The sequence below is a fragment of the Anabrus simplex genome, chromosome 1 (genome assembly GCF_040414725.1).
Source record: "Anabrus simplex isolate iqAnaSimp1 chromosome 1, ASM4041472v1, whole genome shotgun sequence".
Taxonomy (NCBI): Eukaryota; Metazoa; Arthropoda; class Insecta; order Orthoptera; family Tettigoniidae; genus Anabrus; species Anabrus simplex.
Genome location: NC_090265.1, coordinates 1039953572 through 1039979352, shown reverse-complemented (window position 1 = coordinate 1039979352; position 25781 = coordinate 1039953572). Strand labels below are relative to the sequence as shown.

Here is a 25781-nt window from a genome sequence, read left to right as displayed (position 1 = left end):
AAGAGCACATGGAATTTTTCAAATTGCCGCCACCATATTTCAAAGGTAGTGCCGCAAAGAGAGCAGCACTAAGGTTGGCAATGCAGGATGGTGGATGACAGCTGTCAAAAAGCACGTGGATTTTAAGTTATCCACCACCACCACGATAAGGTTTGGTACCTAAAGAGGGCAGCACTGAGATTAGCGATGCAAGATGGCGGATGACAGCTGTCAAAAAAGCACGTGGCTGTCAAAAAAAGCACGTGGCTTGGTTTAAAAATTCAAATCTCGCAGTAAGATTCAAATTTCCCGCCCGTGAGGTTTAGTGCCTAAAAATGGCAGCACTGAGGTTTAGCCCCGTCAAGATAGCAGCACTGAGGTTAGCGATGCGTTGTTGTTTAAAGATGGCGGATGACAGCTGCCAAAAAGCTCATGGCTTTGTTTACAAAATTCAAATCTTCCAGCGAAATTCAAATTTCCCGCGGGAGGAGGAGGCCTCTGCGGATGGCCGGTGGCGGTGGCGGCCGCCGAACCATCCACTTATACTACCAGTGTCTCTCACCAAAGCGGTCGTGGACAGGATGCCAGTTAATGCACGTGGGAATTTTGAAATGAAAAGTCGTGTCCCTGTGGATCGGATTCCACGTAAGACTGACGATAAAATGTTACGTGTAGATGCTCCTTTAAAACAGAGAATCACTTGTGTTCAAACGTTGTTCATATGTACAGCTTCATCCAACGAATTCATTCCAAGCTCAGACTTATCTCGTGTTTAAGTGTTATGGTCCATGCATTCACAGATCAGAGTGACAGGGACAAATAGCCACGCCCCGCATTTGGAATAAACTAACATCAAGAAACGTTTGGACATCCCTGTTTATAGTTTGTACCGCCCGCAGCGTGGTTTTGTGTGGGTGAGAGATCTGTACCAGGTATAAGCGCGCTCCACATCGTATGGTGCAGAATAATCATTTAGAGCCACAATTGTAAATATTTTTTGCTGCTCATGAAAGTTCTGTTGTTTACAAAAGGGAAAAAAATACTTGCACATCCAAATAAATTTCATGCATATGCATCTGCCATGTGCGAACACATTTTTTAATTAACAGCAGTAGAAATCGAGTGCAGGCAAAATAAGCCACAGGAACAGAGCTGGCTATCAGAACATGAAACGATGCAGCAAGTCTCTGTGTAAATATATGTGACAGTGACTAGAAAATCAGGTCTCTTCTGTAGTGTATGATTAATGATGACGATATACATTATTATTTTACTGCACTCTGCTTTCTTATTATTGTTAAAAACTCAGACCAATTTTTGGTTATACAGGTATAGTATTTTTGGAGTTCATCTGGTAGGAGCAAGAAAAGGTTTGTGATTTTCTAGGTCTCTCCTCAGGCTCTGGCAGAATGAAAGCACCTAAGGAATGAATGCCTCTAGTAACATAAAATTCCTTATTCAGTGTGATGAATGGTGCGAAACTATCGCTTGTGGCGTTGGCTACTGTGTACACCAGTGGACTTGAACTTCCATGGCATTCTCTCGGTCATTCCTGTTTCCATCAAGCCCCGTCTTCTTATCTCTTCAGTAGGAAGTTTGATCTATATAAATAATTGACAAGATGTTTCCAAGGACGGATATTGTGAGAAAACGGCTGAACAGATTTCAGTAACCCCTCATTTTAAAGCGCGCAATCTGAAGGTTCCCGGAAAACATTTGTTTTTATACTATTGCCAAATTTCCTAAACATTTTCTGATTTTTTCCAAGTTTTTACAATTTTTTACACTAGGTACCGTGGTGTTCGGTTAGGTACCGTGCGGGAGCTGGGGTAGTTCCGAGCCCTTCACTACGTATCATATGGCAGCCGATATCATCGCCACCAGCACCTTGGTGGTAGAATCACCATTTTCAATGGATAGCGTGTTACCGTACTGCTAAGATGGTGAAGTGAAATTTTTTCGAAGTATGACTGGACGATTTGTTATTATGAACTTAAGGAGTTACCTTCGCTATATAAAATGTAAGTATACAAATCAATGTCTGCCATACTAGGGGATGACCCTATAGACGCAACTGTTACTACAGATAATCTTCTTAGAGAAAGTTAGCCCAACGGTAACAACTAGATCACAAAGACTGACTTGCAGTTTTGCCCAGGTACCTCGGAACCATGAGCTGCTTCTTTTCTTTTCTCGCAGCATTTACTACACAAGCCACTAGTGATATTATAATCCTGGTTTACTTGGATAAAAATTCATACAAGTACCAATAACACAGGAAGGATATATCTAACGGTGCTCTATCCATCTGTGCATCGCAGATTTGTAACAACTGCCATCGAAAGCGATGCAGCGAAATAAAAACGCTCCTATGATCATAATAATAATAATAATAATAATAATAATAATAATAATAATAATAATAATAATAATAATAATAATAAACCTCTATGCAGTGGAGTGAGGGCATAAACGCTGTTGATAGTTATTCATCCGTCGAATGGTAACGCTCAGCCTTGATGTAATTGGACAGGAACAGGCTATGTGCCGACACCGGTTCACTCACTCTCTCTCTCTCTACTTCATTATCACCTTCATTTCACATCCGGACGTATAAATCAGTCATGGGCGTCAAATTGAAAGACCTGCATCACGTGTGCCCAACATGTCCTCAGACACTCTCGGCGCCAAGAACGAAACAAAAAAAATATTTCCGTGTAAGCCATTGAGGCCCTCGGAGGAGTGGAAGTTAAAGGCCTTCACCATCCCTAAACTTGACACTTAGTGGGGTAGCCGACTTTGCCCCAAGGAATGAACCTGGTACTCACTTTTGGTGTAGGCTAAGTGAACCTCAGGGCCATGTACACCTCCGGAAGTGGAAATCTCATTTCTTAGATTTTTCTACTTCCTAACGGGGAATCGAACCCTCATCCTTCCAGGTGAACCGAGTATGTCTTTCCCGCCTCGGCCAGGCAGGGTGCCAAGAGACATAAGGTAAATATTAAATATAACTCTCCTTGTGTATGAGTATTCTCGTAATAACTGTTCACCTTCTTGCGGTGCAGCTGATTGGTTTGGAACTCATCCACATATAAATAAAAGAATGTCAGTGACACGTGACGCTGGAATATCGATTGCTCATTTAAGAACTGGGCCTGTTTGGTTCCATTGACACACGTAAGGTACGACAAACCCTGTGTCTCAGAACTTTTGATATTTGGACTAAGGAAGAGCATGAAAGTAAGGGAGTGATTCTCTACAAACAATACACCCTGCAAACAGATCGGTCCGGGAATACAAGGGTCTAACCTGCAGCGAATGGAGGGAAGGCATTAAGATGATCGTTAATGTGTCAGCTGTAAGAAACACGACAGGCAACCTCCGTCAGCGTTGCCACAGACAGTTCGAAACTCTTGCTCACGTCCAGAGAGTTTGCCTTTATTGTGAGCAACGCAATTCTCGTCATCATCGTGCCAGGTCAACAATAGCTAATGCGTTGAACAAAAATGGATACATCACCTATGGAAAGGTATAAGGTCTCTCCGATGATGATTTTAGTAGATGGATCGTTATCACCGCCTTTAAACCAAACTCGCCTCAAGGATACATAATAGATCCTGCCAACAGGTTTGAGGCCCAATAAAATCAACCTGAAGAATGAGACGCAGAAGAGAGACTTAAATGTGAGCCTACAATAGAATATTCTGAAGAGAAAAACCATCTGACAACAATTAAAATATTTGGATCGGTTGTTCTTGCCAGAGGGATAATTCCTCGTTTCTTAGAGACCTTCTGCAAATAGTTTGGTTTCTCGAAGGCTGTTATGATCGACACCACTATACTGTGGGAACTCATCGGAATATTGAGACACGACTCCTGTGTTCTATAATATCACTAACTATCCGAATTGCAAAGGAAATTCCGACGTTCTGTATAAAATAAGTGCTGAACTCTATGTGCTTACCCTTGTCGTGTCCATGACAGCCTGCCCGAGTATTCCATGTTAGAATTCCGGTTACATCGAGTGGGATTTGAACTAGGATAAGCGCGTAGTAGTAGAAAAACTACCAGATCGTATCTTCGGCTTATGATTCTACCTACTCCGTCAACTCCATAGCAACACTAGAAGACGATGTTAAGAAAACTCTCTGACAGTTTCCAACCGGATTCAACTGGAACAAGTAACGTAATGTTATTTCTTTTATTTTTTTGCTAGTGGCTTTACATCGCATCGACACAGATAGGTTTTACGGCGACGATGGGAGAGGAAAGGCCTAGGCGTTGGAAGGAAATGGCCGTGGCCATAATTAAAGTACAGCGCCAGCATTTGCCTGGTGTGAAAATGGGAAACCACGGAAAACCATCTTCAGGGCTGCCGACAGTGGGGTTCGAACCCACTATCTCCCGAATACTGGGTACTGGCCGCACTTAAGCGACTGCAGCTATCGAGCACGGTTAAGGTCATTTCAGATAACCCAAATACCTCGACAGGTGTTGCAATGATGTCATTGTGAAACGCATTTTTTAGGTGTCTAGTGGTCATGGAATATCAGAAATTGGTGTTTGAATGTTTGCATGAATACAATAGTAGTTTCACTCACACGTTGTTCGGATGTAGAAATCTAACTAGACCGATTAGAACGACCACGACACCTACCTGATAAAATATATTTGTAGAACTACTGTATATTATGTTTTTCTCTCAGTTGAGTCTTGATGGACATTGTGAATTAGAGCGATGGTTCTTAACTTCATTTTAACTGCCATTATATCTGCTTCCGTGGCTAAGTGGTTTGTGAGCTGGCCGCTGATTCAAGAGATCCTTAGTTCAATTTCCCGCCGGGTCGGGTTTTAATGTTCACCGGTTAAATCGTCTATCTAGCGGACTGGGTGCATGTACCACATTCAACATCAGGTTTCATCATAGTTAGGGCCGATCCTCACAGACACGCAAGTCGCATATAAACGTCAATTCGAAAGACCTGCACCAGGCCTCTCTAGAGGCAATACGCCATTATTAGTGTTATTATTATTATTATTATTATTATTATTATTATTATTATTATTATTATTATTATTATTATTATTATTATTATTATTTCTGCCCCCGTATCGTAATGGTTAGCACTAAGAGTTGCCATCCTCGCGGCCCTGAATTCGATTCTCGGTATTACTAGAAATTTAAGATTGACAGGAGGGCTGGTATGTGATTAAATAAGCGTAGCAGGTTTTCACCACCTCGTAATTAGGATATGAATTTTTAATAATAATAATAATAATAATAATAATAATAATAATAATAGTGTATGTTGAGTGCTCGGCACGGAGGCTGCTTTAGACCTCAACAGCTCAGCCATCAGCCGCCATAGATGGCTCAGGCATCACTCAAAAGGCGTACTGTGTAAATGAGGAGTGAGGCAGTTTCCCGTTGTTTTCCTCACTGAGCGAGAAGTTGCTATTACAAATCAGTCTGCCAAGCCCACTGAGGTGCCTGCACCAACCGACCCTATGAGTGACATTTTTACACTATTCATAACAGGGGCTGACTACATAACGAATGGCATTACTAACATCAGTCATACCTCGGTCACTTTCATGTTGTCAAAGGCAAGGATGAGACTAAGACAGGTAAATGTAAGTAAAAAATTTGTTCTAGCCTAAACCAGAAGACATAGTCTTGCCAGAGAAGGTGTATAAATAATAATAATAATAATAATAATAATAATAATAATAATAATAATGACCTGATCCACTTTATCAACACCAGTCGTTATTGGATGGAATTTCTCCTACATCCTATGAACTGTATCGATAAACAAACACGATATAATACACGGGGCCTACTTTAACACCTACCACGATTACTCTGCCACGTGCTGGCGAAACTAGAAATATGATTGAGGAATTGTAAAAGGTAAGATAAAAGTAAAGATGTATACAACTGGCAGACTATGCTAATAAAAGTCACTTTTACTACCAGTGTTGTAGGAAAAAGGAGCTGAAAATACAATGAATTTCAGTCGCTCTGCTTCTTTCTTCTTTAGGACTTGGGCTGACTCAGCGCTCGTATAGATTGTACAGTCCCCCCGTGTTTGTCTTCTCTCGGCTCTTATTCTTTTTATCAGTTGCCGGGACTTGGCGGACCTGGCAGGAAAATCCAGGACAAAACTTTTATCGAAATTCCCTGGCCATAAGCCCTGATCAGTGTTATTGCCAGAATGTTTCACGTTCATACTTTATTGCGCCGGCAGTTGTATTGGGCTTTCTGTCTATAATAGCGCTTTGCCTTGTCTCTCCCTTCCCTTGTATTCAAGTGGCATTTATAATACTAATCTATCTATGCCTACCCCTTAGTCACTTTTCTTGGCACAGGGTCGGGGATGAGGTTAGATGAATGTACATGGCATGATTTTACGGCTGGATACCCCTCCTGTCGCCAACCACACTTGACGATCTAATCAAGATTGATGGACGATGGTGAATAAAATTGGGCAAGGAGTTAGAAGGAATCGGCTACGGCTTATGAACAGGAACTGTCCCGGACCTTGCCCGGAAGTGAAATTAGTGAACCACAGAAAACATCCTCCGTACTGCTCCTCAGCATTCGTTATTAGTCTGTCGTAGTCATTTCTTTTTGCCTGTCTTTTTGAATTCTTTTATGAACATTTAATAAGACGCTGCAGTTCTTGGTCACGATTCATCCATTCTGACGTCATCATGCTGTCTATTTGGTAAAAATCTATCTGTATATTCGGTTTTTTTTTTAAATCCTGCAGTTCTTGATTTAAAGCTTGGTATTGTGTCATAGAAGGCAATGGTATTTATAATCACAGTTCTTCTATATAGAACGGTATCTTGTGAACTCATAGGTTAGTCTCGAAGGAGCGGTTCTTGGCGGGCAGAGAACTTTCTTGAGTGTAGCTAGGTTACCCTTCGGTTCCCAGATAATATCTACGGCGTATGTTTGTACTGTTTGTACTTAAACTTCTTTCTCTTAGCAGCATCTAAGTTATGTGAAACGCTCTGCCATATTCTTCTTATTCTTATTCTTCTTTATTTTATCCTCCAGGGTTGATTTTTCCCTCAAACTCAGCGAGGTATCCCACCTCTACCACCTCAAGGGCAGTGTCCTGGAGCATCAGACTCTGGGTCGGGGGATACAACCGGGGAGGATGATCAGTACCTCGCCCAGGCGGCCTCACCTGCTAAGCTGAACAGGAGCCTTGTGGGGGGAGGGGAGAAGATTGGAAGGGATAGACAAGGAAGAGGGAAGGAAGTGGCCCTGGCCTTAAGTTAGGTACCATCACGGCATCTGCCTGGAAGAGAATTGGGAAACCATGGAAAACCACTTCTAGGATGGCTGACGTGGGAATCAAACCCACCTCTACTCAGTTGACCTCCCGAGGATGAGTGTACCCCGTTCCAGCCCTCGTACCACTTTTCAAATTTCGTGGCAGAGCCAGGAATCGAACCCGGGCCTCCGGGCGGTGGCGGCTAATCAAACTAACCACTACACCACAGAGCGGACGCTTTGCCATCATTTGAATATATCTGGAACCTGGGACAGGTTAGAGAATCAAAGAGTATCTAGCAAGGAATATTCTTCCGTGACCATGGCAAGTGTACTCTCTGACTTGACAGGTAGTAATCAAACATGGCTGCATGCAATGACATTACTAAGTATGAACATCACATACATCAGAATATTAATGAAAGTGTTAGTCGCTTAGCAACCTGCTAAGTAGAGATGGTATTGCGGGTAGGATAAGCCTGGACTGATCATTTAAAGATTTGATTTTATGATTACCCAAAGTTGTGTCTCATGATTCATTGGCAGGTAATTCCAGAGAAAATAAAACAAAAATGAAGCAAATCAGTCCGGTAGAACTGACGGGTTTGCCAAAGTTGTTTTAGTAAACTGTTTTAATATATAAATTAATAATAATAATAATAATAATAATAATAATAATAATAATAAATAGCTATACAATTCAAAAATACCGTAGAGATGGGTGGTGGTGGTGATTATTGTTTTAAGAGGAAGTATAACTAGGCAACCATACTTTATATAACACTAATCAGAGGGAAAAATGGAAGGGATCCGACACTTCGAAAAAAAAGAAGATATCGGTCAAAGGAAGACAAGGGCCACGAAGGGCATGAAAATGAAAGACTCCCTAGCCCTCGCAAACCTAATAGCATCGGGGTCAGAAAAGAACAAGAGTTGACCAAGGGAGGTCGGATAGGATAGATGAAAGTGAGGAGCCTGGCACAAGTAAGTGGAAGCAAAGCCAGGACTCAGCTAAGAGCCCCGTGGTCGCCAACTCACGCTCCAAAGTTCAGAGCCCCTGGGCCCCTTTTAGTCGCCTCTTACGCCAAGCAGGGGATACCGTGGGTGTTATTCTACCGCCCCCACCCACAGGGTGTCGTAGAGATGGGCATTTGATGACTGAGTAACCAGCTTGACGGGCTCTAGCTGTGTGTCGAGCTGATTACCTCAGACAGTAGAAGCGTTATTTCAGTGTGGTCAGGCACGGAGCCTCAAGGCGGTAAATATACTGGCATAAAATAAGTGTACGGGACAAAATTTAGGCACCTCAGCGTCTCCAAAAACTTTAAAAGTAGTTATTGATACATATAATCAATAATAGTATTATTTAGTTCATGGCGTTCTGTTTCATATCAACGAATTGCACACAGCATACCACACTGCCAACCACTGCAGAAACACGGAATTATTGAATGTATTGTTCTACACAGCGTTGGTCTCATGAAGGACATGACCAAGTCCACTTCCCAGTTCTCACAAACCTAACAATCATATCACAGCAAGAGTTGGAGATATCATATTTTGTGTTCAGGAAACTATGAACATTAAAAGTTTGGCTAGATCTGGCAAGCCAAATACTGTTGGGATCGGAAGACTACAAGGGTTGACTAAGTGAGACCGGATAGAACGATGAAAGTGGTGAAATTGATGGAAGTACGTGGAAGCATGTCAGGCATGTGTAGGGGTCCGGCGGTCTCAAGTTTAGAGCTTAGGGTTAACCCTTTTAGTGACGTCTTTTCTTAAATAGCAATAGTGAGAAATAGAGTAAACTGAAATGAAGTAGAAATAAAGAATCTCCGTTCAGGATAATAGGTGGAGGTGTTGGTTACTGTTAAGAGACGTACCACTAAGCTACCACGCAGCTGTATCGGGACCACGGCCACAAGTACAATACTTACCACGTGATCTACAGTCTGTCTCACTATGTTTGAGAGTCAGAGTATGTAGTGTCTGCGAGGTTTGGTTTTAGGAACGCACTCCATATAGAACATCAGCATAAAATATTAACGCTGTTCAACTTACACAGTTTAGAAGAAATGTAACAAGCCTAACGTATTATTCTGTTGTTGATTATTAGCAATATAATAATTATGTATTTGATGTTGTGTTGTGTTTCTGTCCAAATAGGCAACTAATATTTCAGTGAGTTTGTACTGTGCTGTATATCTAATTAGGCACATTGTGGCTGGCGTGATATTTGTATATGGCTAAACATTAATTTGTCCTTAACTTCCGTCTCTCTACCACAGCGGAATATCGAATTGTTCTAACTCATCTATGATTTTAAAGAAAGAATCGTAATAATGACGATTTTTGGTCAGGCGAAACAGTCTAATGAACGAATGAGAAATGTTTTGGAACAGGTAGTACTTCAGAATACACGTGCTTGCGATTGCTTTCTTCGACTCTCAACCATGGTGAGACAGACTGTAGTGATCACACATTGTATACCACCAACTCTCCTACCATGCCGGTCAGCGATGACAATTTTTTCCATCACCGGAACTCGAACTGGCAAACAAAGGTGTCAGTCACGCCACAGAGAATTGACGCGTTAACGATCATGCCCAATAGTGTATATAAAAATAGACGTGTGTGTTCGTATATTTCGCCGTGCAGCGACAACAATCAATCACAGACTACTGATGTTTATGTGTGGTAGTAGCCTCGAGCTTCCCATTGTGCACTATAGTGGTTGCGTTTCTGTAGCTGTGATGGTCTGCGAGATATGGGAGTCGTAATTGGCCTACTACATAATTATAAAATTAGACGTGTGTGTTCGTATATTTCACCTTGCAGCAACAACTACCCACCGCGGACAACTGGTGTTTGTTTGTGGTAGTAGCAATGAGTCTCCCATCATGCACTATTGTGGTTGCGTGACAGTAGCTGTGGTGGTGTGGGAGATGTGGGTGTTGAAATTAGCTCATTATATGTAAAACTAGACTGTGTGTTCTTATATTTCACTTTGCAAACACAACTACCCATTGCAGACCACTGTTGTTTGTGTGTGGTACTAGCCTCGAGTCACTCATCGTGCACTATAGTGGTTGCGTGTCGGTAGCTGTGGTGGTGTGGGAGATATGAGGGTTATTTTGGCTGACTTAATCATTGAATCATTGATCAGAGTGAGAATGTACTCTAGTTGGCTGTGATGTGTACTCCTTGGTTTTACATACCATCTTCCATTCATATGGCAAGAGTATGGTGATTTCAAATCCACAACAGTTTGCTGCTTGAGTACTTCTCTGAGTTTTTCTTTCTTTTTTGTAATTGTTGACTATAAAGCAGATACTTACTGAAACAGCTCCTTAACAGTGTAATTGAGGCAGTAATTCTTACCAGCAAAGGAAAAGGAAAATTGGTTTTCATACCAACAATTTCATTGCTCTCTAATGATTTGTCATTTTGTTTCAAACGAATACAATTTCCAGTGAGATTAGCTAATAGTATGACTATCAGTAAGGCTCAGGGTCAAACGTTCCACAATTGCGGAGTTAATTGAAAGATTCTTTCTCACATGGCAATCTGCACGTTTTTTTCTCACGTGTCGGACAAGCAGAAAATCTGTTAATGCATGTTGCAGACAAGACATGAAATGTAGTGAATGTGTAACAATGTATTTTTATGACATTAATAATAATAATAATAATAATAATAATAATAATAATAATAACAATAGAGTAAATTTAAAAAAGAAAGAGATAAAGGCTTTAGATGCACGACATCTGTAATATAGAGCAAACCGCACGGATGTACAAAAATTCGCCGCGAAGCAGGTTGTGTTCAGGTAGTTAAGAAATAAAAATGCTGATAACACAAACAAGTGAAAGCCAAGGTAAATATTTGCTTACGTTTGGATTAGTCTCACAGCAAGACTAGTCACAAACGTTGAAGTATGAAAGAGGTGATTGTAAATTCGTGTGCCTGAAAAGAGTTGCAAGTAATTTTTAACTACACAACAGTCCTTTTAACAATCTTAAATTTCTGGCGGTAACGGCAATCAAATCGCAGGCCTCTGACAACGACAGCTTATAAGGCTAACCTTTACGTTAGAGAGGTGAACAGGGGTGATTAATATGGCATAAACACTTTCGTGTGAGTTTCACACAGCTACTTCACACAGCTATCGGCGGGACGTATTTCAGAAGACCACAACTGATTTCTTTCTAAAATCCCGTGGTGTATCAACCCATTTGAATCTCGGACTGCTAAGGCAACTGCTCCTCAGCCAGATAGCCTACAGGTACTGGAGTGGTACGCGGTGAGAGTAATGACATCTTCAGCCATACCCGTTGGCTATTTTGACCGGATTCAATGCCTCGTGTATCAGATATCTCCTCATTCAGTCTCATAACGCTCCGTGAACCGTGTTCTTGCTTTCTGTCCAGAACTAAGAATCACTGGACTGGCCGTGTTCAAACGCGGGGCCTCGATGAAATGAGAGGCACGCTACCCCTACATCACCAGGGTACAATGCTTCATTCCCATATAGTAATTAGAATATTAATTATTAATTAGAATATTATTTAGGGAAATAAATACTGCAATTAAACGGATTCAGATGAGACTTTAATATTATGATGCCCCAAGCCCCTTAGATGAAGCAACGAAAACACAAACTCTATTCGTTTTGATAGAATTCTAGCACATTGTGTCACACCCTTACTTCAGTGGATGCAAGAACGAACACGGTTTTACCCTTGTCATAGTTTTCAAATTGATAAAGAAATTCTTTTCAGATAGACTCCTGTTCCTTGTGTGATAAATGTTCCTGAAATATCGGCATAAAACTGGAAGAAGTTTACTCTATGTTAGACACATTAGCGATATCTGCAACCTTAGCACTAGGTCTAACATCCTAGATTCACAAAAAATCCAGTTACTTGTTAAAGGATCACTCAAAATACGTCAAAATCGAGTAGAAATTCTTGTAGAAATATTCTTCTCTCACCTGTGAAAGCCTGTACCTCTACAGTATCAGTTCCAGCCTGGTGTTAAAAATACAATACCAAGTTAGATTGAAGGATATAACTTCCAGATTAAATATATCCAGGCTCTTCCCGCGACAAAAAAGTCATCAGAATGGAAACTCTGGGCGTTCCGCACATGCACACAAGATGTCGCGCGCGGTCTCACCACTTGTCCTTTGTCGTACACGCCCGACTGAGCAACGGATATATCAGAGGATCATCGGATTACCTTGTGTGGGGAGGCAGTGGCGCGGAAAGACAATGCCATGAAAAGGGGAGGGGGTGATTTGGTTCCGTATGGCACAATCGGATTCCGCAGTTCGCTAACATACGTGCGGGCAGGAGAAATGGGTCAGTCGATACCTCGACCCTGTAGGGGATCATCAAGATCTGTCTCTTCTCCTCAGTTCGAAACAGAGGTTAAGGGAAAAAAAAATCATTTCAGATTCAAAACTGGGAGATTACAATTTATATGTTTAGAAACGAGTACAATTTTCATCATAAGTAATAATTATTGTGATGTTATTAATGTTATGGCATAGCAATGTTGCTTTGCAGGAGTTCTATAACGTGTCCAAAGTCAACGATATGGCGTTGTCATATTTCTCTGGTTTTAGCATGGAGGCTGGCTGGATCCTCAATTAACAGTTACGCGGGTTAAGAAGTTATTGGGAACCGCAAAGCCGACGGCGCGACACTGTAATGAGTAGGGCTCGGAAGTTGAAAATCTAAAAATTGCCTAAAAATACCCGTAAAAAACTAAGAATATCCAAAAAGAAACTAAAAATGGCAAAAACGACGTAAAAGTGCGATCCAGATTTTCATAGTTTTAGTTTTAATTACATATTTAGCTATTTTGCTTTACGTCGCACCGACACAGGTCTGGAGACGATGGGACAGGGAAGACCTAGGAGTAGGAAGAAAGCGGCCGTGGCCTTAATTAAGGTACAGCCTCAGAATTTGCCTGGTGTGAAAAATAGGAAACCACGGAAAACCATCTTCAGGGTTGCCGGCAGTGGGTTTCGAACCCACTATCTGCCGGATGCGAGCTCACCCTAACCGCACGGCCAACTCACCCGGTAATTACTTTTTTTTTTTGCTAGGGGCTTTACGTCGCACCGACACAGATAGGTCTTATGGCGACGATGGGATAGGAAAGGCCTATGAGTTGGAAGGAAGCGGCCGTGGCCTTAATTAAGGTACAGCCCCAGCATTTGCCTGGTGTGAAAATGGGAAACCACGGAAAACCATTTTCAGGGCTGCCGATAGTGGGATTCGAACCTACTATCTCCCGGATGCAAGCTCACAGCCGCGCGCCTCTACACGCACGACCAACTCGCCTGGTAAATTACATATTTAATGAAGAAATATAATGTATTAAAATGTTAAATTCTGGTGGTATACAACATACAGTGCGAAAATATATGAGTGAAATCGTCTGGCTCCGCAGTGTAGAAGTGGCAACGCGTCCGCCTGTCATCCGGCGGTCACGGTTTCGGTTCCCGACCGGGTCAGGGGTTTTTAATTGTAAATGATTAATATGCCTGGCCTGGGGACTGAGTGTTTGCGTCGTCCTTAACGTTCCTTTCCTCATATTCAACACTTTGCACTTCCCCCATTTACATAATACACGCAGGTTCCTCACATATGGTGCAAGTAGGGGCAAAAGATCTTCATAGGTCGACGTCCCGAACAAATAGCATTAAAAAAATGAGTGAAATACTTCTTCTTTCAGACAATTTAAAACAAGGAATTTCTTGTTAAAAAAAAGTACTACCGAGCTCGATAGCTGCAGTCGCTTAAGTGCGGCCGGTATCCAGTATTCGGGAGATAGTGGGTTCGAACCCCACTGTCAGCAGCCCTGAAGATGGTTTTCCGTGATTTCTCATTTTCACACCAGGCAAATGCTGGGGCTGTACCTTAATTAAGGCCACGGCCGCTTCCTTCCCACTTCCAGCCCTCTACCGTCCCATCGTCGCCATAAGACCTATCTGTGTCGGTGCGACGTAAAACAAATAGAAAAACAAGTACTTGCAGAATTTATAATTCAGCGAACCTGCAATGGACATCCTAGAGAATGAAATTGAAACTAGAATAACTGGAATCATATTGGGCTTAACCACACTAGGGTTACAGAAACTAGCAAAAAAGAGATCCTTACACGGCTGCTGTCCAACAAGATGTCCTATAGGTACTGGAGTTCTACGTAGTCATCCTGACGACATCATCAGCCGAACTGCTTGGCTTTCGTGACTATGTAAGAACTCGGTTCCAGGAAATTTCTTTAACTAAGGATGATATCCAGTTATCCATGTTTCAAGGGGTAAAACACCGTGATCATCGACCCCTAGTAGATAACAATAGTCATCTCCAGATTCTTAGGTGTAAAGGATCGTCCGTTTTTAGACAGCACGTTGCAGAACATCGAGAAAATTCTCTCCACATCAACGGATGTTAAGGGTTCATACTTGAAGCAAGTCAGATCTTCCTCTTAAAAGACACTACATCAAAGTTTTATGCTTCAATATTTCACTTATCCTGCACATAATTTGATACCCTTGCTTTTTTTCAATCATTACTTTAGTTTTTTTATTTCATTTCATTTTATTTCTGTTTGTCTATTACTAGAAAAAATGTTAATGATGTTATTATTAAACGTATGGAATTTACATCATGAACAAGTATATACAATATTATACAAAATAAAAATCTGCAAAGAATACATGGTACTAAGAAGGTTCTACTGCATTTGGCGTTTCTAATTCTAAATATAAAGCTTCACATACATCGTACACACATTTGTGTACAACTGATTTATGTGTCCCAAAATGGTTTGCAACCACGAGATATTCTGCACATGATGCTAGTTTTTATAAGACAATGGCAACATTGTTTTCAACAGAAATAGGTTGTTTTACATAAAATCCACTGGATTTAAGGTATGGTTGAAGATATTGACATATATACTGAAATGTTCCATAACTCGTCCTAAAATTTTCTAGACAGTCGTGTACTGTGAAGTTTATTTCACAACGTGTTCCAACCACTCATGACTCCTCTCTTTAACCCAGGGCCTCTCAGTGTGCATTCGCGCGGTGCATGCACTGTGCACGGTGCAAAAGACGACTTGGCTTGTTTGCCCAGAGTGCAGACCCCACACTTCTCTATTTGGAGCAATAGCGGTTACTTTCTCTTTCTTCACGCCTGTCTCGCTCGCTCCGCCTGTCTCCCTCTGCCCCACTTGCGCCGTAGCGCTCCAAATCCGGGCTGAAATTGAACCGAGTATAGCCGAGTAGAGCCGAGCTTAGCCGAGTAGCCCGGAGACGAAGCGTTGATCCGAGCCATGCCGAGCGGCACCGATGCACAGTGCACGGAGCTCTTGCGCCTCGATCTGCACGCGTGAGATTTTGGGCGTTTGAGAGGCCCTGCTTTAACCTAACAAGCATTTCCTTCTACGTGTTTTAGTTTTCAGAGTTGATTGTAAGTAAGCACAATTCTGAGTATACAATTGCTGAAACCCACAGAAGTTTTTTCTTTTCACACCCATTCGTCATAATTAATCTTATTTTTATACTTCACAACTTCAGTATGAAAATATAAAAATGTAGGTGATATCGATTTTACTACAATTCTGCAGCGTTCGTATACATCCATGTTGCCTGGCCGATTCAATACAATTCTCAAATACTACATATAAACGGGGATCGTATTCTAAATGTACTCAAAGCGATCTCAATCCCTATATGAACGCACTAAATATGAGTTATAATTACTGTGTTGATAGAGTAAAAGTACTTCATGGGTATCACTGTAAATACCCAGGTACTAATACAAGGGAAGATCTACATTGGGGTAGTCACATTAACGAGGTTTTAAATATAAGTTACAGGTCACTTCATGTGGTTATGAAGGCATTTAGGGGTGTAGTACCGGGCGAGTTGGCCGTGCGGTTAGAGGCGCGCAGCTTTCAGCTTGCATCCTGGAGATAGTGGGTTCGAGTCTCACTGTCGGCAGCCCTGAAGGTGTTTTTCTGTGGTTTCCCATTTTCACCAGGATTTCTTGATTCGAGAAGTGGTAAAGATTCAAAGGATAGCAGTGCGATCTGTTACGGGTGATTTCAAAAAAAAAAGAGCGACAATACAAACATGTTGCAATCTTTGGTTTGAGAAGACTTCAGAGTAAGGAGCCGAGCTGCTTGACTAAGTCGGATGTTCCTGCCTGTCAGCAGAGAGATAGCGTGGAATGACATTAGTGGACAAATACTGTAAGTTCAAATAGAGTTTTTAAAAGTAGGAAAGATCAAAATATGAAGATAAATTTGAAACTCAAGACGGAAAATACGGGCAAATATTCATTTATAGGAAGAGGAATTAGGGTTTGGAATAATTTATCTAGGGAAACATTTCCAAGTTTTTGAAATCATTTGAGGAAAGTAATAAATAATAGAGAATCTGACACAAAGGTGACAGCCCTAAATGCATAACTAATAATTCTATTTGCTGTACGTCTCACTAACTACTTTTACGGTTTTCGGAGACGCCGCGGTGCCGAAATTTTGTCCCGCATGAGTTCTTTTACGTGCCAGTAAATCTACCGACACGAGGCTGACGTATTTGAGCACCTTCAAATACCACCGGACTGAGCCAGGATCGAACCTGCCGAGTTGGGGTCTGAAGGCCAGCGCCTCAACCGTCTGAGCCACGCAGCCCGGCTAAATGCATAACAGTTGTAACTGATTGATGAATGATTAAAAGGCCCTTTTCTCTGAAACAAGTGTAGTGGAGAAAATAAGGATTCTGGGAAAAGATTTGCTTTCGAGAAATTTAATTTCGTACATTTTGCATGCAAACAAAGGTTTGACTCTTCTTCTTATTTTTTCTACCGCTTTTCCCACGCCTGTGGGGTCGCAGGTGCGAACTGTATCACACATGTGGATTTGGCCCCGTTTTACGGCCAAATACCCTTTCTGATGCCAACCCTATATGGAGGGATGTAATCACTATTGCGTGTTTCTGTGATGGTTGGTAGCGTAGTATGTTGTGTGAGTATGAAGAGGAAAGTGTTGGGACAAACACAAACACCCAGCCCCCGGGCCAGAAGAATTAATCAGAGGCGATTAAAATCCCCGACCCTGGTGGGAATAGAACCCGGGGCCCTCTGAACCGAAGGCCTCATCGCTAACCATTCAGCCAACGAGTCAGACAAACAAAGGGTTGACTATTTGTATATTAAAAAGGAATACTTTTTATAGATGTATGGAGGAACTGCGGAGTGATGTAAACGACGAACTTGGTACATGGAGTTCATTGGTATGAAGAATATGTTACTATTTTGTTCTTTTTCTTGATCGCGAAACACGTCTGGTGGCCATGATCGTTAAGGTGTAGCACGGTGGTTTGCCGCTTCGAGTCCCATTGGTGGAAATAATTTTAACCATCCGAATGTTGGCTGGCAGGGTAGGAAAAGTGATGATATACAATTCCCAATCACTAGATTGCGTGTCAAGAGTCTGGATTCAATTTCAAACGTCTCTACAGTGTTCGTATGGAGTGATGTCATATGATGATGATGATGATGATGATGATGATGTTGATGATTATTCGCCCGTCGGATGGGGACGCTTAGCCCATTGGTGTTATTCGTCAGGATTAGGATATGTGCTGACTCACCCTCTCCCTACCTCATTATTATCATCACACTACAGTACATAACTCACAACATGGATACAATGATCTTCGCCTCTGAGGCAAGAAATAACTAACTTTCTGGCCAAAGACGCTTTTCACACATAAATTAAGAAATAAACCACCCATCGTCACGTCCAATGGATCGTATCCAAGTCCCTGGGCATTTAAACACACACATTTTAATCATACAAGCAGCGATTTAATAATAATAATAATAATAATAATAATAATAATAATAATAATAATAATAATAATAATTCATTATAAATATTATTATCGTCTTCATACCGAGTGAGTTTACCGTGAGGTTAAGAGCGCTCAGCTGTGAGCTTGCATTTGGGAAATAGGGGGTTCGATCCCCACTGTCCGTAGCCCTTAAGATGGTTTTCCGTGGTTTCCCATTTTCACACGAGGCAAATGCTGGGGCTGTACCTTAATTAAGGCCATAGCCGTTGTATTCCCACTTAGAGCCCTATCCTATACCATCGTCGCCATAAGACGTATGTGTGTCGGTGCGACGTTAAGCCAATTGTAAAACAAATCGTCATCATCATCATCACCACCATCATCCTCTACAATGAATAGATGTATGAAGGCCCCAATAATAAATATTAAGATTCGCGGTGTTTGAGGTATTCTGTTTCTTGTAAAATCTGGCAAGCTCCGAACATAAAATGTTTCAAAGTACATAAATAATCCGTTTTCATCAGGGGATGAAGTAGAGAGCTTCTCAAACGGTGATAGTTGAGAGTCTCGACATTTGATACGCTTTGCAAAGAAATTGAAAGGCTTTTGACAGTTGAATGGTAGGCTTTGAAATATGAATTATCCACTGAAATGACAGCGAAATATGGAGAGGGCAATGAGTGGACCTTCGTTGTGGCTTTATTCTCTTAACTGGTTTGTAGGAGAGAAAGTTTAAAACCGATTTTATGAGTAAAATGTATTGCTTTGTAAATCAACCTTTTGACTGTCTGAACTTTTCTGTCGCAAGAGCGCTATAGAGCGGCTTCCCCGAAGCGACTGGCTCAAAAGGAAAAATATTCAAATATAATACCTTAAAAGAGAAACTGCGTGAAGAATGTGTGAGTGTTTTAAGGACGTTGAGTACAACCATCCCCTTCACACGGGCAACATTCAGGATTGTTCAGGTGCCATCAGATCAACTCCATTCAGTCAGACTTCTGAGAGAGGCGGATTAAAATAAAAAATGGCGTTATTTAAGCTTCAAAATAACAAGTCACTTAATATCGGAAAAACAAAAGGAACATTGTCATTATGAGAGGGAAGGACACGCTACCACATTTTGAATTTACTGAATCACTGTGGGGTGTTCACTCGTAATCTCCGTCTTCTTTCCTGTTCATTACTGTAGACTTACCTGAAGTTATTAAAAGTGTTCGTGTCAAAAATTTAAACAAACATGTAATAATAATGAAGTCATTGGCTTTACGTCCCACTAACTACTTTTACGGTTTTCGGAGACACCGAGGTGGCGGAATTTAGACCCGCAGGAGTTCTTTTACGTGCCCGTAAATCTACCGACACGAGGCTGACGTATTTTGAGCTCCTTCAAATACCACCGGACTGAGTCAAGATCAAACCTGCCAGGTTGGAGTCAGAAGGCCAGTGCCTCAACCGTCTGAGCCACTCAGCCCGGCAAACGAATATGTTATGGGTTTAACACCGTAATGTTGATTTTTCGATAATTGTCGTTCTACGTACCCGAAATTTTAGTAGTTAAAATGACCCTAAATATGAATAAGTCAAAACTGTTATTGACTATTCCTTATGTAACTCAAATAAAGGTACGTACTACTTGTTAGAAGTAGGTATAAAAGTAAATAAATAAATATATAAACACATAATATAAACTTGTTTTTCCAAAGAAACCAAATATCAGTGTTGTACATTTTGAAAATGTCTAACGTTGAACAATGTTTCGTTTATCAATATGAAATCTATGTAGGCTACGGCGGTTAAAAGAATGCATTATAGTATTACTTCTTGTTTCCGTACAATTCTTATATCATAACAATTATTTTTTATAAATATTCGGTATTGCATCTTACATTTCGTTTGTTATTTCTCCTTAAACACAAAATATTTCTGAAATGAGTTGCTATTCTTACTATGGATACTACAAATCATGAATACGCATGTTTATAAAATTTGAAGGCAATCAAATTAAAACTTCTTCGCAGGGATCATTCCTCAAAATATTACCTTAGAGTAATTTACACTGAAATAGGCCTTTACGTTAACTTCTGATTCAGAACTGAGGTTAATGGAGTCAGGATCCTCATCTCGTCGTTCCTTTTTTACTATTTTAAAGCAATTTCACTTGCTTTGTTATTCTGTCCCTAGATTCTTTCCCTAGCTGTTATGCCTAAAGTGTATTTTACGCAGATTATACGCCTAATCGTATCGTAACACTGAAAACATTCAAAAATACTGGTCTGATTTAAAAGTCACCTTTATCAAGACCGCACATGAAATAAGAAGACATTCCCAAGATTTGGTATATGAACTAACACAACACTTATTTGGCGATTCTTGGGAATATTTCAGTAGAATCCCCGGTTAAGTCAGATCTACCACATTTATCCCACTTCATGGACACCTATGCTCAACATGTTTCAAAAAATTACGCTCACCACAAAATTTAGAGTTTTAATCCTTTGCTATGCCGTTTATATTAAGTGAAGTCTTATCCTTCAAAACAGCTCGGAGAAGTATCGTGTTATGTGACTGTTGAATAATTAAGGGCTCACAAATTTGTGTCTCTGCTCTGGAGGAGACCACATTTAACGTATTTTGTGATCTAGAAAGGTGAAGCTAGAAAAAGCACCTGACCTCTCAACCGGAGCTTCAAACTTCCAAGGTACCACGATCAGGAAAAAGGGGGACACTTTCCTTGAACATTTAGATTAAATGATTTCATACGGTCAGTGACATGGTGCATCATAATTCCAGTGAATTCAGAAGAAATGACCCTCCACATATGTAATTTTTCAGAGAAATGAAACAATCTTTTGTTCACAAAATAACGAAAGGTCAAATGGAACATTATTAATTAGTTCCTTTATCAATCTAGTAAGATTTAGATGCCTATTTAGATATATTTCAGCTGAATTACACCCCCATTCTTGTATTTTTCTATTGAATGTATGATGAATGCTTTATTGGTAAAGAAAATGAAAACATAACGAGATTTGATTTAGTTATAAAACGGATAAATTTTCCACAATGTTATGACGTCTTCCTTTTGCATAGCCAAGTATACCATATCATGATGAAATACTTCTCGGACCAATAAAACAACGGAGTGTAACACCGTTCCAAATTCGGATTTTAGATTTCTTAAATATTATTTTTATATTTAGTCAATGCAGACAGATAACAAAGAGGACAATTATACGCCTTGTTAAATTTTATCAGAAAAGGGGCAGGCACTAAAAGAAGAGTCAATCCAAAGTTAGAAACGGAACTTCTTCCACCCTACACTATTATGATTTGGGAAGTTTAGCTGAGGCGAACTGATTACCAGCAATGAGTGCGTATTGAATATCAATATTGCAATAAATTAATTAAAAAATATTACCAGAACGTATCCGTCGTTGACGGGCCAAACGTAGAGGGTGTTTCTGACGTACAAGCTGTCATTTGGTGACGAAAAGTGTTTAGTCATACACTCAGTCAAACTGCGCAAGATTGGCTAGTGACGATTATTAAGGTACGAAATCACTTGTTTCAAGCTTCAACAACCACATGCTCTGAATTACGAGGCGTGAATTACTAAGGCTTTTCAAAAATCTGTTAAACATCCATGTGAAGAGCGTTCCATCTGCGGGGCTTTGGATCGCGTGCTTCAACACGTAAAAGCGAAATTTTTGGAAAATCATTAAGGTTACGAGAAAGTACATATATCCTTTCTTGTTGAAAAACAATATATTGATAAAACACGTGCAAGTTCAGTTCGTACCTAGGCACTAATAGCCACCTTTTTGACAATATTAATTATTGAAAAATCGGGATATAGCTGTATTTAAACTTAATGTTTGAGATATATTCGTACCAAATTTTAGCTCAATTATACTACGAATTTCGGCGTGATCGAGCGAGAAATTAACAGGCACGATCTCATGTTTACTGTAGCTATTACGTGATATCTTGCGAATCATTTCCAATAAACTATATTTTAAGTAAGTATTTTGAAATGAAGCATAGATAGTAATGTTAATGTTCCCCCTGACAAGTGAAAATGTTTGTTCAAAATTTTATGAAATTCCGCCTAGTGGCTACGTGATGCTCCCGAAGACAAAAATTTTATTTTTATACTCAGATATAAGTAAGAAATATTAAGGAGAGTTTTTAAAATACGTATGATTAAATCAATCAATAGTGATCTGCATTTAGGGCAGTCGCCCAGGTGGCAGATTCCCTACGTGTTGTTTTCCTAGCCTTTTCCTAAATGATTTCAAAGAAAGTGAAAATTTATTAAACGTCTCCCTTGGTAAGTTATTCCAATCCCTAACTCCCCTTCCTATAAATGAATATTTGCCCTAGTTTGTCCTCTTGAATTCCAACTTTATCTTCATATTGTGATATTGTGTGTTGACGCCACTCAAACTTATTGGGCTAGTAATGTCATTCCACGCCATCTCTCCGCTGACAGCTCGGAACATACCACTTAGTCGAGCAGCTCTTCTTCTTTCTCTCAATTCTTCCCAACCCAAACTTTGCAACATTTTTGTAACGCTACTCTTTCGTCGGAAATCGCCCAGAACAAATCGAGCTGCTTTTCTTTGGATTTTTTCCAGTTCTTGAATCAGGTAATCCTGGTGAGGGTCCCATACACTGGAACCATACTCTAGTTGGGGTCTTACCAGAGACTTATATGCACTCTCCTTTACATCCTTACTACAACCCCTAAACACCCTCATAACCATGTGCAGAGATCTGTACCCTTTATTTACAATCCCATTTATGTGATTACCCCAATGAAGGTCTTTCCCTATATTAACACCTAGATACTTACAATGATCCTCAACAGGAACTTTCACCCCATCAACGCAGTAATTAAAACTGAGAGGACTTTTTCTATTTGTGAAACTCACAACCTGACTTTTAACCCCGTTTATCAACATACTATTGCCTGACGTCCATCTCACAACATTATCGAGGTCACGTTGCAGTTGCTCAGAATCTTATAAATTATTTATTACTCTATACAAAATAACATCATCCGCAAAATGCCTTACCTCCGATTCCACTCCTTTACTCATATCATTTATATATATATAAGAAAATATAAAGGTCCGATAATACTGCCTTGAGGAATTCCCCTCTTAATTATTACAGGGTCAGATAAAGCTTCACCCACTCTAATTCTCTGAGATCTATTTTCTAGAAATGTGGCAACCCATTCAGTCACTCTTTTGTCTAGTCCAATTGCACTCACTTTTGCCAGTACTCCCCCATGATCCACCCTATCAAATGCTTTAGACAGGTCAAACGCGATACAGTCCATTTGACCTCCAGAATCCATGATATCTGCTTTATCTTGCTGGAATCCTACAAGTTGAGCTTCAGTGGAATAACCTTTCCTAAAACCGAACTGCCTTCTATCGAACCAGTTATTAATTTCACAAACATGTCTTATATAATCAGAAATAATGCCTTCCCAAAGCTTACATACAACGCATGTCAAACTTACTGGCCTGTAATTTTCAGCTTTATGTCTATCACCCCTTCCTTTATACACAGGGGCTACAATAGCAACTCTCCATTCATCTGGTATAGCTCCTCCGACCAAACAATAATCAAATAAGTACCTCAGATATGGTACTATATCCCAACCCATTGTCTTTAGTATATCCCCAGAAATCTGATCAATTCCAGCCGCTTTTCTAGTTTAAACTCATTTAAGTCACTATATTTTTCGTTAGAAAGAAAAACCTTTTCCGCCAACACTTCGAAACCTCTGCTACATATCTTTGCAATATCATTCTAATAACGAATAATTTATTTTTAGACTCGAGTTAGAATGACAAAGTAAACCTTCTATAAGTTCACTGAATTACCTCAGATGTAAAGGGCGTCAGATGTGGAAGGTTTGGTAATTAAGTCCTTGCAGGAAAAGAGACAGTACTAAAGTTGGAACTGAGTTGTGAATTCATTTGTGTCATATTAAAATGTCCTACACGGGATGGTACCTTTTTTGAGGCAACGGCCGCTTCCTTCCCATTCCTAACACGTACAATTACACCTACACCCACAGGTGTACACATAGGTACATGTAGCAGGTGTACCGGGAGAAGTAGCTACGTAAGTGGAGAGCCGAACATGTTGTCGGGCACTCCCGGCAATAAAACGTAATTCATACGCAAAAGTAAATAAATAAAAAAATAAAATAAAACTTCAGGTCCTAAGGACAGACCTCAAACCATTAAGGCAATAATCACCTCGAGAGTAATTCTTCACAGGTGACACTACTACTACTACTACTACTACTACTACTACTAAAATGCCTTCATTCCTCCCTGAAGGGGGAGGCGGGCCTCTTAGCCGGTGACGCCGTCTCTCAGGCCGAGAGATTTGTTACGGTGAAGGAGATGCTCGAAAAAGGTGAGGGGGTTGTCGGCCGTGGCCTGCCACTAGGAACTGTCCCGGCATTCACCTTAGTGCAGGAGAATGGAAAACCACGGAAAACCATTCTCAGGACAGCCGACGGCTGGGGCCAGTCGTGAGGTCAAGCCCTGTCCCGTTTCCCAAATGCAGAGGCGTAGAGCCACGGGAGAGCCGTGGCCAACCCTTCTCTCCTCGGTTGGCCGGTCAGAGTGCAGAGCTGTCAGACCACGGACCAGCCGTGACCACTTTTAGGCCGAGACCCACTCTTCATCTACAGACGCAGATGACACGACTGAACATCTGAAGAAAGAAAATAACTAGCGTTATTGCCAATGAAGTAATTATTTAGTAAAGACTCGCCGAATCGAGTAAAGATATCCAAGAAATGAACTGTTTATGTCATTGTTCTGTCCCTGCTACCATCAATAGTCACTATAGCCAGCAATGTTTATCGTCATTATGGTTTCACTGACGTCATTTTGTGAGTATGATAATCGCGTAGCCTCAGCTAACCACTTGAAGATCTTCTGAAGAAGTGTCACGTAGGTGGCCTGCCTACCACATACCTGTTGTGCTGCTATCTAGCGGTGTCGTGGCGTTCTGCCAGATTTGCGTTTCGTCCGAATACCAGGAACAGGAAGCTTAGGGTTCGGCTTGCTGCTTGATTGAGTAACGTTTCATCCGAGGGATACCATCCTTTAAAATGTATTGTTCGTTGCTTAGGTTTACAGTGCGATATGGTCCATTGTTAGCGTCAGTCAGGATTGCGTGCCCTCTTTAATTGATACCTCTATGAAAACAGAGGTGGGCCTGCCGCATACACGACGGTCGGTAGATGCAGAGTGGGTCTCGGCCGATAAGTGGCCACGGCTGGTCCGTGGTACAACAGCTCTGCACTCTGACCGGCCAACCGATGAGAGGAGGGGTGGCCACGCTCTACCGTGGCTCTACGCCTCTGCATTCGGGAGACGGGACAGGGCTGGACTTCACGGCTGGCCCCAACCATCGGCTGTCCTGAGAACGCTTTCCCGTGGTTTTCCATTCTCTCGCACTAAGGCGAATGCCGGCACAGTTCCTGGTATAGGCCAAAGCCGCCAACCCCCTCACCTTCTCCGAGCATCTCATTCACCGTAACAAATCTCCAGGCCTGAGAGATGGCGTCACCGTCTAAGAGGCCCG

General features: G+C 41.1%; 1 protein-coding gene across 3 annotated transcripts in view; it reads left to right on the top strand.

Annotated features, from left to right (window-relative positions):
• LOC136875903 (neurotrimin) overlaps positions 1 to 25781 on the top strand; it is a 964285-nt gene that overhangs the window by 794608 nt on the left and 143896 nt on the right. The gene's annotated exons all lie outside the window — the stretch shown is intronic.